The sequence below is a fragment of the Lissotriton helveticus genome, chromosome 12 (assembly GCF_964261635.1).
Source record: "Lissotriton helveticus chromosome 12, aLisHel1.1, whole genome shotgun sequence".
NCBI lineage: Eukaryota > Metazoa > Chordata > Amphibia > Caudata > Salamandridae > Lissotriton > Lissotriton helveticus.
This window is the reverse complement of record NC_136073.1, coordinates 137,488,713-137,500,997: the sequence shown is the minus strand read 5'-3', so window position 1 is coordinate 137,500,997 and position 12,285 is coordinate 137,488,713. Positions and strand designations below refer to the sequence as shown.

At 41.7% G+C, this 12,285-nt stretch overlaps 6 non-coding genes across 6 annotated transcripts; all 6 read right to left on the bottom strand.

Annotated features, from left to right (window-relative positions):
- Nucleotides 1-824: 824 nt before the first annotated feature.
- On the bottom strand, nucleotides 825-898 carry TRNAT-AGU (transfer RNA threonine (anticodon AGU)). The gene has a single exon. It is a non-coding gene; the product is annotated as a tRNA-Thr (tRNA).
- A 2,033-nt stretch (nucleotides 899-2,931) lies between these two features.
- On the bottom strand, nucleotides 2,932-3,005 carry TRNAT-AGU (transfer RNA threonine (anticodon AGU)). Its single transcript has one exon. It is a non-coding gene; the product is annotated as a tRNA-Thr (tRNA).
- Nucleotides 3,006-5,034: 2,029 nt separating this feature from the next.
- Nucleotides 5,035-5,108, bottom strand: TRNAT-AGU (transfer RNA threonine (anticodon AGU)). Its single transcript has one exon. It is a non-coding gene; the product is annotated as a tRNA-Thr (tRNA).
- Nucleotides 5,109-7,140: 2,032 nt separating this feature from the next.
- Nucleotides 7,141-7,214, bottom strand: TRNAT-AGU (transfer RNA threonine (anticodon AGU)). The gene has a single exon. It is a non-coding gene; the product is annotated as a tRNA-Thr (tRNA).
- A 2,028-nt stretch (nucleotides 7,215-9,242) lies between these two features.
- TRNAT-AGU (transfer RNA threonine (anticodon AGU)) lies at nucleotides 9,243-9,317 on the bottom strand. Its single transcript has one exon. It is a non-coding gene; the product is annotated as a tRNA-Thr (tRNA).
- A 671-nt stretch (nucleotides 9,318-9,988) lies between these two features.
- TRNAI-AAU (transfer RNA isoleucine (anticodon AAU)) lies at nucleotides 9,989-10,062 on the bottom strand. The gene has a single exon. It is a non-coding gene; the product is annotated as a tRNA-Ile (tRNA).
- Nucleotides 10,063-12,285: the final 2,223 nt, after the last annotated feature.

Sequence of the window (12,285 nt, the reverse complement as noted above, 5' to 3'; positions counted from 1 at the left end):
TGAGAGTCTTATATGTAGTGTATGTGTTTTGAGGCAGATGCTGCACATTTCACCTCTTTGACTGGGATGTTCACAAACCAACACAGACTGCCCTCCAGTCCTACTCTGCAAGGACCGCTCCCTCCTTTTTACACCTCAAGCGTTATGTTATTCAAACATTGGAAGAGTAGTATCAAACCTCTTGGTAAGCCATGAAGAACTGGACATGATGTTTCGTATGTGGTGTGATGCACATGACAATACTCCGTAGGAGTCTCCCAGGACAGACACAATATTTCAGAATAGGCCTCCAGAACCTCACGTGAAGTCTCCCTAAGAGAACACAATATCACTGATGTGGCCTCCAAAACTTGGCACAGTACTATGGATACAGCATTTTTAGCTCCACGCAGCACACAGTGTCATTTTCCAAGCTCTCACAATCCATCAGACTCTGCTGCTCTTGCGTTGCCTGTTCTTGAGGCACTGAAGCTTGAACCTCTTCTGCCTCTTCAGTAACAGTGTCAGTAATGCAATGGTACTCAGGTGCTGCCTGTGCTGAACCTGTTGTTTGAAGCTTGCATTACTGCTGCCTAGGTTGTACTTTGAAGCGAGCAAAGCTTAAAAACATCTTTTCACGTCACAAAACCAAACTTATTGGCTTTGAAAATTGAAGATACTGGTGGCTGGTGGTACATTACAATGGCAGGTAAAAACCCGAAACATCTTTAGGTTTTAAAGAGGAGCAGTGTGTACATGAGGATAATTATAATAGGAGAAATTGTGTTTGCAGACAATGAGTCTTTAATCAAACAAAAAGTCTTGTATGAGGTTGTGTAAAAACAAGGCACTGCTGAGATTTGAACTCAGGATCTCCTGTTTACTAGACAAGCGCTTTAACCAACTAAGCCACAGCACCTATTTCCACTCATATAGAACCATTGTACCTTCTGTGTCGGTATCACTGTGAGGCACTCCATACTTTTCTGTCTCTAAATTTTTATCTAGCTACTACCGACAAGAAAATGGAGAAAGAAAAAACTGAACATGGTATGGAAAAATTACAAAGAGGGACACGACAAACGTATATCATTAGGTGTACATATCTGTATTCATTTTGCAATATTTACACGGGTGGACGAGTGTGCTATACATACGTTAAACTAAACAAGAGTGTAACGATGTTAAAGATCACTAATACATAGCAGACAATTTAATGATGCCTACATAACCCATGTGCTCTTTCCTTCACCTCTCGTCACCTCTGGACACCCCAACGAGAAGCCGAGAAATTGTCACTTTTGGAGAGAAAGTGTCACCTTTAGTAGATGCGTCCCAGCTTCAAACAGGGCTTCAAAAAGTGCATTTTGAGAGACCCAAGGAGCGGGCTGGTCGTCCAGCCATAGGAGAGGGAGGCTGGGGGCTGTTTGACCAGAGTGCCCTTTACATAGTACTAGCAACACTCACCTTTGAACAAACATCAGCCATCAGAGCCCAGTTAATGACCAGAATACACAAACAACCTATACGTTGTTTTTAAACGTCTTGTACTGTAATGCATGACTTTTCTATTTTAATTGTGAAAAATACTGGCCGGTACGGGGATCGAACCCGCGACCTTAGCGTTATTAACACCACGCTCTAACCAACTGAGCTGACTGGCCAAGTCATTCATACAGAAAAGGTATTATTACACAAGGAAATGTTTTTGCTTTCCTCAAAAACGATTTCTGCACAATTACATGGGCTACAACATGCAAAAGTACATTAAAAGTAAGAATTGCATGTATTAAAACACTCTTTCCCTACTGCCTCACAGCTGTGGCATCATAATGAAATGACTTCTCATGATTAAAGCTGGCAATTTCACAAATCAAAGAAAACAAAGTGTTTGGGACAGGTGTTATTTAAAAAAATAATAATAATACTCTGTATATTGCAAATAAAAAATATCTCCCAGCTGCCATGACATTGCCACCCGCAATGCTGTGACTCTTATTCGAACCGAGGTTGCTGCGGCCACAACGCAGAGAACTAACCACAATACGATCACGGCGAGCTACTTGGGCTACTCAGGCCCATGATGTATGTGACTTTTATAGTGCAAATCAGGTGACACTGTCAGTCATGAGAGTCTTATATGTAGTGTATGTGTTTTGAGGCAGATGCTGCACATTTCGCCTCTTTGACTGGGATGTTCACAAACCAACACAGACTGCCCTCCAGTCCTACTCTGCAAGGACCGCTCCCTCCTTTTTACACCTCAAGCGTTATGTTATTCAAACATTGGAAGGGTAGTATCAAACCTCTTGGTAAGCCATGAAGAACTGGACATGATGTTTCGTATGTGGTGTGATGCACATGACAATACTCCGTAGGAGTCTCCCAGGACAGACACAATATTTCAGAATAGGCCTCCAGAACCTCACGTGAAGTCTCCCTAAGAGAACACAATATCACTGATGTGGCCTCCAAAACTTGGCACAGTACTATGGATACAGCATTTTTAGCTCCACGCAGCACACAGTGTCATTTTCCAAGCTCTCACAATCCATCAGACTCTGCTGCCCTTGCGTTGCCTGTTCTTGAGGCACTGAAGCTTGAACCTCTTCTGCCTCTTAAGTAACAGTGTCAGTAAAGCAATGGTACTCAGGTGCTGCCTGTGCTGCACCTGTTGTTTGAAGCTTGGTTACTGCAGCCTAGGTTGTACTTTGAAGCGAGCGAAGCTTAAAAACATCTTTTCACGTCACAAAACCAAACTGATTGACTTTGAAAATTAAAGATACTGGTGGCTGGTGGTACATTACAATGGCAGGTAAAAACCCGAAACATCTTTAGGTTTTAAGGAGGAGCATTGTGTACATGAGGATAATTATAATAGGAGAAAAGGTTGTTTGCAGACAATGAGTCTTTAATCAAACAAAAAGTCTTGTATGAGGTTGTGTAAAAACAAGGCACTGCTGAGATTCGAACTCAGGATCTCCTGTTTACTAGACAGGCGCTTTAACCAACTAAGCCACAGCGCCTATTTCCACTCACTAAGGACCATTGTGCCTTCTGTGTCGGTATCACTGTGAGGCACTCCATTCTTTTTTGTCTCTAAATTTTTATCCAGCTACTACCGACAAGAAAATGGAGAAAGAAAAACCTGAACATGGTATGGAAAAATTACAAAGAGGGTCACGACAAACGTATATCATTAGGTGTACATATCTGTATTCATTTTGCAATATTTACACGGGTGGACGAGTGTGCTATACATACGTTAAACTAAACAAGAGTGTAATGATGTTAAAGACCACTAATACATAGCAGACAATTTAATGATGCCTACATAACCCATGTGCTTTTTCCTTCACCTCTCGTCACCTCTGGACACCCCAACGAGAAGCAGAGAAATCGTCACTTTTGGAGAGAAAGTGTCACCTTTAGTTGATGCGTCCCAGCTTCAAACAGGGCTTCAAAAAGTGCATTTTGAGAGACCCAAGGAGCGGGCTGGTCGTCCAGCAATAGGAGAGGGAGGCTGGGGGCTGTTAGACCACAGTGCCCTTTACATGGTACTAGCAACACTCACCTTTGAACAAACATCAGCCATCAGAGCCCAGTTAATGACCAGAATAAACAAACAACCTATACGTTGTTTTTAAACGTCTTGTACTGTAATGCATGACTTTTCTATTTTAATTGTGAAAAATACTGGCCAGCACAGGGATCGAACCCGCGACCTTGGCGTTATTAGCAGTACGCTCTAACCAACTGAGCTAACCGGCCAAGTCATTCATACAGAAAAGGTATTATTACACAAGGAAATGTTTTTGCATTCCTCAAAAACGATTTCTGCACAATTACACGCGCTACAACATGCAAGAGTATATTAAAAGTACGCATTGCATGTATTAAAACACTCTGTCCCTTCTGCCCCACAGCTGTTTCATCATAATGAAATGACTTCTCATGATTAAAGCTGGCAATTTCACAAATCAAAGAAAACAAAGTGTTTGGGACAGGTGTTATTTAAAAAATAATAATACTCAGTATATTGCAAATAAAAAATATCACCCAACTGCCATGCCATTGCCACCCGCAATGCCGTGACTCGGATTCGAACCAAGGTTGCTGCGGCCACAACGCAGAGTACTAACCACTATACGATCACTGCGAGCTACTTGGGCTACTCAGGCCCATGATGTATGTGACTTTTATAGTGCAAATCAGGTGACACTGTCAGTCATGAGAGTCTTATATGTAGTGTATGTGTTTTGAGGCAGATGCTGCACATTTCACCTCTTTGACTGGGATGTTCACAAACCAACACAGACTGCCCTCCAGTCCTACTCTGCTAGGACCGCTCCCTCCTTTTTACACCTCAAGCGTTATGTTATTTGAACATTGGAAGAGTAGTATCAAACCTCTTGGTAAGCCATGAAGAACTGGACATGACGTTTCGTATGTGGTGTGATGCACATGACAATACTCCGTAGGAGTCTCCCAGGACAGACACAATATTTCAGAATAGGCCTCCAGAACCTCACGTGAAGTCTCCCTAAGAGAACACAATATCACTGATGTGGCCTCCAAAACTTGGCACAGTACTATGGATACAGCATTTTTAGCTCCACGCAGCACACAGTGTCTTTTTCCAAGCTCTCACAATCCATCAGACTCTGCTGCCCTTGCGTTGCCTGTTCTTGAGGCACTGAAGCTTGAACCTCTTCTGCCTCTTCAGTAACAGTGTCAGTAATGCAATGGTACTCAGGTGCTGCCTGTGCTGCACCTGTTGTTTGAAGCTTGCATTACTGCTGCCTAGGTTGTACTTTGAAGCGAGCGAAGCTTAAAAACATCTTTTCACGTCACAAAACCAAACTGATTGGCTTTGAAAATTAAAGATACTGGTGGCTGGTGGTACATTACAATGGCAGGTAAAAACCCGAAACATCTTTAGGTTTTAAGGAGGAGCATTGTGTACATGAGGATAATTATAATAGGAAAAATTGTGTTTGCAGACAATGAGTCTTTAATCAAACAAAAAGTCGTGTATGAGGTTGTGTTAAAACAAGGCACTGCTGAAATTCGAACTCAGGATCTCCTGTTTACTAGACAGGCGCTTTAACCAACTAAGCCACAGCGCCTATTTCCACTCACTTAGAACCATTGTACCTTCTGTGTCGGTATCACTGTGAGGCACTCCATACTTTTCTGTCTCTAAATTTTTATCCAGCTACTACCGACAGGAAAATGGAGAAAGAAAAACCTGAACATGGTATGGAAAAATTACAAAGAGGGTCACGACAAACGTATATCATTAGGTGTACATATCTGTATTCATTTTGCAATATTTACACGGGTGGACGAGTGTGCTATACATACGTTAAACTAAACAAGAGTGTAACGATGTTAAAGATCACTAATACATAGCAGACAATTTAATGATGCCTACATAACGCATGTGCTCTTTCCTTCACCTCTCGTCACCTCTGGACACCCCAACGAGAAGCCGAGAAATTGTCACTTTTGGAGAGAAAGTGTCACCTTTAGTTGATGCATCCCAGCTTCAAACAGGGCTTCAAAAAGTGCACTTTGAGAGACCCAAGGAGCGGGCTGGTCGTCCAGCCATAGGAGAGGGAGGCTGGGGGCTGTTTGACCAGAGTGCCCTTTACATGGTACTAGCAACACTCACCTTTGAACAAACATCAGCCATCAGAGCCCAGTTAATGACCAGAATACACAAACAACCTATACGTTGTTTTTAAACGTCTTGTACTGTAATGCATGACTTTGCTATTTTAATTGTGAAAAATACTGGCCGGTACGGGGATCGAACCCTCGACCTTAGCATTATTAGCACCACACTCTAACCAACTGAGCTGACCGGCCAAGTCATTCATACAGAAAAGGTATTATTACACGAGGAAATGTTTTTGCATTCCTCAAAAACAATTTCTGCGCAATTACATGGGCTACAACATGCAAAAGTACATTAAAAGTAAGAATTGCATGTATTAAAACACTCTTTCCCTACTGCCTCACAGCTGTGGCATCATAATGAAATGACTTCTCATGATTAAAGCTGGCAATTTCACAAATCAAAGAAAACAAAGTGTTTGGGACAGGTGTTATTTAAAAAAATTATAATAATACTCTGTGTATTGCAAATAAAAAATATCTCCCAGCTGCCATGACATTGCCACCTGCAATGCTGTGACTCGGATTCGAACCGAGGTTGCTGCAGCCACAACGCAGAGTACTAACCACTATACGATCACGGCGAGCTACTTGGGCTATTCAGGCCCATGATGTATGTGACTTTTATAGTGCAAATCAGGTGACACTGTCAGTCATGAGAGTCTTATATGTAGTGTATGTGTTTTGAGGCAGATGCTGCACATTTCGCCTCTTTGACTGGGATGTTCACAAACCAACACAGACTGCCCTCCAGTCCTACTCTGCAAGGACCGCTCCCTCCTTTTTACACCTCAAGCGTTATGTTATTCAAACATTGGAAGGGTAGTATCAAACCTCTTGGTAAGCTATGAAGAACTGGACATGAGGTTTCGTATGTGGTGTGATGCACATGACAATACTCCGTAGGAGTCTCCCAGGACAGACACAATATTTCAGAATAGGCCTCCAGAACCTCACGTGAAGTCTCCCTAAGAGAACACAATATCACTGATGGGGCCTCCAAAACTTGGCACAGTACTATGGATACAGCATTTTTAGCTCCACGCAGCACACAGTGTCATTTTCCAAGCTCTCACAATCCATCAGACTCTGCTGCCCTTGCGTTGCCTGTTCTTGAGGCACTGAAGCTTGAACCTCTTCTGCCTCTTCAGTAACAGTGTCAGTAATGCAATGGTACTCAGGTGCTGCCTGTGCTGCACCTCTTGTTTGAAGCTTGGTTACTGCTGCCTAGGTTGTACTTTGAAGCGAGCGAAGCTTAAAAACATCTTTTCACGTCACAAAACCAAACTGATTGGCTTTGAAAATTAAAGATACTGGTGGCTGGTGGTACATTACAATGGCAGGTAAAAACCCGAAACATCTTTAGGTTTTAAGGAGGAGCATTGTGTACATGAGGATAATTATGATAGGAGAAATTGTGTTTGCAGACAATGAGTCTTTAATCAAACAAAAAGTCTTGTATGAGGTTGTGTAAAAACAAGGCACTGCTGAGATTCAAACTCAGGATCTCCTGTTTACTAGACAGGCGCTTTAACCAACTAAGCCACAGCGCCTATTTCCACTCGCTTAGAACCATTGTGCCTTCTGTGTCTGTATCACTGTGAGGCACTCCATACTTTTACGTCTCTAAATTTTTATCCAGCTACTACCGACAAGAAAATGGAGAAAGAAAAACCTGAACATGGTATGGAAAAATTACAAAGAGGGTCACGACAAACATATATCATTAGGTGTACATATCTGTATTCATTTTGCAATATTTACACGGGTGGACGAGTGTGCTAAACATACTTTAAACTAAACGAGAGTGTAACGATGCTAAAGATCACTAATACATAGCAGACAATTTAATGATGCCTACATAACCCATGTGCTTTTTCCTTCACCTCTCGTCACCTCTGGACACCCCAACGAGAAGCCGAGAAATCGTCACTTTTGGAGAGAAAGTGTCACCTTTAGTTGATGCGTCCCAGCTTCAAACAGGGCTTCAAAAAGTGCATTTTGAGAGACCCAAGGAGCGGGCTGGTCGTCCAGCCATAGGAGAGGGAGGCTGGGGGCTGTTTGACCAGAGTGCCCTTTACATGGTACTAGAAACACTCACCTTTGAACAAACATCAGCCATCAGAGCCCAGTTAATGACCAGAATAAACAAACAACCTATACGTTGTTTTTAAACGTCTTGTACTGTAATGCATGACTTTTCTATTTCAATTGTGAAAAATACTGGCCAGTACGGGGATCGAACCCGCGACCTTGGCGTTATTAGCAGTACGCTCTAACCAACTGAGCTAACCGGCCAAGTCATTCATACAGAAAAGGTATTATTACACAAGGAAATGTTTTTGCATTCCTCAAAAACGATTTCTGCACAATTACACGGGCTACAACATGCAAGAGTACATTAAAAGTAAGCATTGCATGTATTAAAACACTCTGTCCCTTCTGCCCCACAGCTGTGGCATCATAATGAAATGACTTCTCATGATTAAAGCTGGCAATTTCACAAATCAAAGAAAACAAAGTGTTTGGGACAGGTGTTATTTAAAAAATAATAATACTCTGTATATTGCAAATAAAAAATATCACCCAACCGCCATGACATTGCCACCCGCAATGTCGTGACTCGGATTCGAACCGAGGTTGCTGCGGCCACAACGCAGAGTACTAACCACTATACGATCACGCGAGCTACTTGGGCTACTCAGGCTCATGATGTATGTGACTTTTATAGTGCAAATCAGGTGACACTGTCAGTCATGAGAGTCTTATATGTAGTGTATGTGTTTTGAGGCAGATGCTGCACATTTCACCTCTTTGACTGGGATGTTCACAAACCAACACAGACTGCCCTCCAGTCCTTCTCTGCTAGGACCGCTCCCTCCTTTTTACACTTCAAGCGTTATGTTATTCAAACATTGGAAGATTAGTATCAAACCTCTTGGTAAGCCATGAAGAACTGGACATGACGTTTCATGTGTGGTGTGATGCACATGACAATACTCCGTAGGAGTCTCCCAGGACAGACACAATATTTCAGAATAGGCCTCCAGATTCTCACGTGAAGTCTCCCTAAGAGAACACAATATCACTGATGTGGCCTCCAAAACTTGGCACAGTACTATGGATACAGCATTTTTAGCTCAACGCAGCACACAGTGTCATTTTCCAAGCTCTCACAATCCATCAGACTCTGCTGCCTTTGCGTTGCCTGTTCTTGAGGCACTGAAGCTTGATCCTCTTATGCCTTTTCAGTAACAGTGTCAGTAATGCAATGGTACTCAGGTGCTGCCTGTGCTGCACCTGTTGTTTGAAGCTTGCATTACTGCTGCCTAGGTTGTACTTTGAAGCGAGCGAAGCTTAAAAACATCTTTTCACGTCACAAAACCAAACTGATTGGCTTTGAAAATTAAAGATACTGGTGGCTGGTGGTACATTACAATGGCAGGTAAAAACCCGAAAAATCTTTAGGTTTTAAGGAGGAGCATTGTGTACATGAGGATAATTATAATAGGAGAAATTGTGTTTGCAGACAATGAGTCTTTAATCAAACAAAAAGTCTTGTATGAGGTTGTGTAAAAACAAGGCACTGCTGAGATTCGAACTCAGGATCTCCTGTTTACTAGACGGGCGCTTTTTACCAACTAAGCCACAGCGCCTATTTCCACTCACTTAGAACCATTGTACCTTCTGTGTCGGTATCACTGTGAGGCACTCCATACTTTTCTGTCTCTAAATTTGTATCCAGCTACTACCGACAAGAAAATGGAGAAAGAAAAACCTGAACATGGTATGGAAAAATTACAAAGAGGGTCACGACAAACGTATATCATTAGGTGTACATATCTGTATTCATTTTGCAATATTTACACGGGTGGACGAGTGTGCTATACATACGTTAAACTAAACAAGAGTGTAACGATGTTAAAGATCACTAATACATAGCAGACAATTTAATGATGCCTACATAACCCATGTGCTCTTTCGTTCACCTCTCGTTACCTCTGGACACCCCAACAAGAAGCCGAGAAATCGTCACTTTTGGAGAGAAAGTGTCACCTTTAGTTGATGCATCCCAGCTTCAAACAGGGCTTCAAAAAGTGCACTTTGAGAGACCCAAGGAGCGGGCTAGTCATCCAGCCATAGGAGAGGGAGGCTGGGGGCTGTTAGACCACAGTGCCCTTTACATGGTACTAGCAACACTCACCCTTGCACAAACATCAGCCATCAGAGCCCAGTTAATGACCAGAATAAACAAACAACCTATACGTTGTTTGTAAACGTCTTGTACTGTAATGCATGACTTCTCTCTTTTAATTGTGAAATAAACTGGCCGGTACGGGGATCGAACCCGCGACCTTGGCGTTATTAGCACCACGCTCTAACCAACTGAGCTAACCGGCCAAGTCAGTCTTTTTTTTTTTTTTTTTGTCCTCATCTTGCGATTACTGTATGATTACGGAGTATCAGGTGTCTGCCTCTTTATTCTTTTCCGACACTGCCCCTCGATCTCTCTTGCCTGGGGAGTTTTATCTCCCTCTTGTTGGTTTTGAGGAGTTTCCTTTACTCGTTACATACCAATGCTTCTGATTTGGAACGAGGGGAGCTAGCCAACTTGACTACTCGACAAGTACCGTACTTGTCCACCAGAAGATGTATCGCTTTAATCATAGGACTTATGTTTGGTTCTTATTTGGTGTTTAAGAAACTTTCAAAACTATCCCAGAACTTAAATCTCTTACTTACATTTCCTTACTTATCAAGTTTGTTAATTCTTATTGCCGAATTCAACCATTCTGCATGAGTTGGGCAAAAGGAACCTATCCATTTAATACAAATTTCCCTCCTTGCAAGAACTATTAATACAAAGAGAAGATTTTCTTGTTCCTTAGTGAGTCCCCCCTCATTTCCTGGATCTACAATCCCAAAGAGAGTAAGAATTATACTCACAGTTAGTTGTTTGGACAGGATAGTGCTCAGGGTCTTACCAACTTGATCCCAAAATTCTTTCAGTCGGGGGCAGCTTTTAAACATGTGGATGTCGTCTGTTTTTTCTTCTCCACACTTAGGGCATTTCTTTATTCCAGCATTTTTGAATTCGGAGAGTTTTTTTGGTGTCCAATACGCCCGATGAATTGTATACAAATGGTTCCTTTTCAAGGCAGCGGATTTCAAGGTTGACCAGCATTTAGCCACAGATTTTTCCCAAATTATGTCTAAATCTGTTGTTAAAATATCTTTCCCCCATATTTGCGTTTCTATGTTAAGGTTAATGTCATTGGCCGTTATCAGAGCCCAGTACCACTTTGCTACTTCTTTTGGTAATCGTGTTGTTTTGACCATGTCATTTTCCAGATTGTCATTACCATTTACACTGGGGAGAGTTTTGGACCAACTTAAAATTTGGTAATATTTAAATTTGGATAGTCTGTTGTTTGTCAACTCTTGAAGCTCTGACCAAGTTTTCAGGTTCGGACCATTTAGTATTTGTCCCCAATACTTTATGTTGGCTCTTTTTAATGAAGATGCGAGAATATCTTTTAGGCATTCTGGGGTTCCGGGGGAGTCCCAAATAGGGGCCCATTTACTGTAGTATGATATTTTCAGGATACCTCTGATTTGTGTCCACATCTTTGTTGCATCTCTTAATGTCTTAAGTTTTATTTTTTTAAAGTACTTGGGGTGTCCATACTTAAACAGTGCATGATCCTCTGATTTTGTAATTACTTGCAAGTAGGTTGGGTAGTTGTCATGGCTTTTTAGTAGTACTTTGATATTCTTGAATTGGAAGGCTCTGCAGTATTCTACCAAGTCTGGGCTGGCCAACCCTCCATCTTTCTTACACCTCCTAATCTTTTTCCAAGCAATCCTCGTGCCTTTCGCTGCCCATATAAAACTTGTAATGTCTCTCTGTGCTCGGGCTAGTTCCGTTTTTCCAAACTCCATTGGTATTGCATTAAATAAAAAAGTGAACTTTGGTAAGACGGTCATCTTGATTATATTTGACCTCCCAATCAAGCTCAATGGTAAAGAGGCCCATGTCTCAAGCAGTTTTCTTACATCTCCGGCTACCTTATTCAAATTCCTTTTTGTAGTCTTCTCTATATCATGATTTACTAGGATTCCTAGGTATCTGATTTCATTTTTTATGTAGTTGCTTTGAAAGGCAGTGTTCCATGTCATGATCTCTGTTTTCGTTTGGTTCACCAGATATCCTGAAACTTTCCCAAATGTATCTAAAGTTTTCTCGATTGTATCCTTGGCTTTTGGGTAGTCATCTGTAAAAATCATTAAGTCATCCGCGTAAAGTGCGATTTTCTTCTCCCATATGCCATATTTAAATGGAGTGATTTTTTTGTTGTTTCTTAACTTATTCGCTAGCGGTTCAATGTATAAATTGAATAGTAAAGGGGAAAGTGGACATCCCTGCCTCGTTCCTCTACTTATCTTTATGTTTTCTGTTAGACTGCCATTTATTAGAACCTTAGATCTTGGATCCTTATAAATTTGGTTTACCATATGGATAAAGTGTGACCCTAAGTTGTTTTTGACCATAACTTTCTCAAGAAAGGTCCAGTTGACCCTATCGAAAGCCTTTGCGGCATCAACTGTAAGTATGGCAAGAGG